Here is a 2,235-nt window from a genome sequence, read left to right on the forward strand (position 1 = left end):
ATTTGGTGTCGAATAAATCTGTGTCGAATCGAGCGGTGTCGAATCGTACTGTGGTCAATAGAGTATCACCCCAAACCGGCTTTCCGTTGGATCCATTCCAGGAGAACGAGCGAACAACGGCACTGCGCTATGCCTAGCAAAACGGGCCGGTCGATCCGCAAAAAGCACTTTACGTAAGAACGCGACTTTTCATGGTGTAAATAGTTTACGAACTCGTGTTATTTGAACTCACTTTAAAACTCACTTTTCAAAGCATCGCTACTTAAATGACTTTCCTAAAACTCGCTTTTCAAATTACTGTGTAAATATTTTTTTGTCTTTTGTTTTAATGAACTCTTATCATTCTGTTTTGTATTTTAACCGAGTCTACTCTGTTTTACTTTACCTTGAACCGAACCTTGATCCCGGCAAACTATTCCGCAGCTAAATCAATTTAATCTAAACAGAATCAGCTTTGACCAAAAAGCCAAACCGTTACACTTATTTGCATAAATATTGATAATCTATCAATATCGAGAAGTTCAACCAGTCAATTTTGGCCAATTCTTATTTATATAGATTTGCATACTATCAGTGAAAACTGGCGAAGGCCGTTTACTGTTGGAATTCACCATGGTTTAAAAAAAAAACCAGTCAATGCACATAACTTTATGCATTTTTTTGAAAACAAGTTTTAGAACTTAAGAAAAAAATCATTTTGAAATAAATAACATTATTATTAAAATAAAAGTTAGTAAACTTTTCTGCACTGCTCCAGCAAAATCATTTGTTTTATGTATTAAAGGTCACACAGGTTACTCAAGTTGTACGAAATGTACTGAAGAAGGAACTTTTATCCTTTTATTTTTTATTAAGGAAAAAGTTGTAGTAGTACAGAATAATGGATAGTGTTAAGGTGTAACGGTTCTACTTTTTGTGGAGAATTATCCCGTTTTATTTTAATGTAATTTAATCAATTTATTTGTTGCGGAATAGCTCGTCGGGATCAGGGTAAGGTAAAAATAGAGTAAACTCGGGAATTTTGAATAAGAAAAATGCTAGAATTTATTCAAACAAAAAAAAAGAAGAAAAATATTTACAACAAAATAAACAAAAGCAATAGAACTTACAATGAGCTACGTTAAACGCGGTTAAATCGGTGATGCGTGATATGGTCACGTTTGTGCGATATTCATTCAGGTTTCGGAAAAATATTTACACACGGAAAATGATTTAAACGGCGCCGCTTTGACAAAGCCGTTCTGCAGCCTTGGAAAGATATTTAGACCGTGAGAAGATCCTTTTCTTCCGAAACGTGAGTTACGCGGTGGAGCTTCGAAAACGAGTTTTCTCGGATTTGCAGGAAAAACTATTTACAGTACAGAAAAGTTGCTTTTCTTCCAAAATGTGAGTTACACAGTGACGCTTTGGAAAGCGAGGTTTCATCGGATTCGTAAGAAAAATATTTACTATACAGAAAAGTTGTTCTCTTCCGAAAATCGTACTTGGTTGATCTGCCGGTCTTTCTTTGCTAGGTTTAGAATGATATCGTTATTCGTTTGTTCCCCGGGGGCGGCTCTAGCAGAAAGAGCCGGTTTGCCCGGCGGAGAATACGTGATTTCCCTGGAACGGTTCTACCGGAATAAGCCTGTTTGCCCGGCGGAGAATACCAGATTTTCCTGGAGCGATTCTAGCGGAATAAGAGCCAGTTTTCTCGGCGGAGAATCAAAGATTCCACGGAACGGAGAGGAGCGGATGCCGGTTTTCCCGGCGAAGAATCAGGAAGATTCCCTGGAGCGGAGCAGATGCCGGTTTCCCCGGCGGAGAATCGAAAGATTCCCCGGAGCGGAGCAGAGCGGATGCCGGTTTTCCCGGCGGAGAATCGGGAGATTCTCCGAAGTGGAGCAGAGCGGATGCCGGTTTACCCGGCGGAGAATCAAAGATTCCCTGGAACGGAGCGGAGCGGATGCCGGTTTACCCGGCAGAGAACCGAAGATTCCCCGGTGAGGATCGGATCGTAAAGTCGCTTTCGGTTTGCCCGACCGAGAAGGAGCTTCCTTAGGTGCTTCTTGTAGATCCCGAGATTGGAGCAGATTTGATCTTTTCGGTTTTCTGCCCGGCTTTTATACCCGCAGTTTTCCGCGGGCGGAGTTGACAAAATGCGCGGAAAAACCCTTGTTTGTTTGTCGCTGCTTATTTGGTGGTGTGGCGGAGCGCGCGGTGCGGGCGCGGCATCAGCTGCAATTTGTTGGCGCG

Source organism: Pseudomyrmex gracilis, unplaced genomic scaffold, assembly GCF_002006095.1.
Source record: "Pseudomyrmex gracilis isolate BER0280 unplaced genomic scaffold, ASM200609v1 scaffold_2513, whole genome shotgun sequence".
NCBI lineage: Eukaryota > Metazoa > Arthropoda > Insecta > Hymenoptera > Formicidae > Pseudomyrmex > Pseudomyrmex gracilis.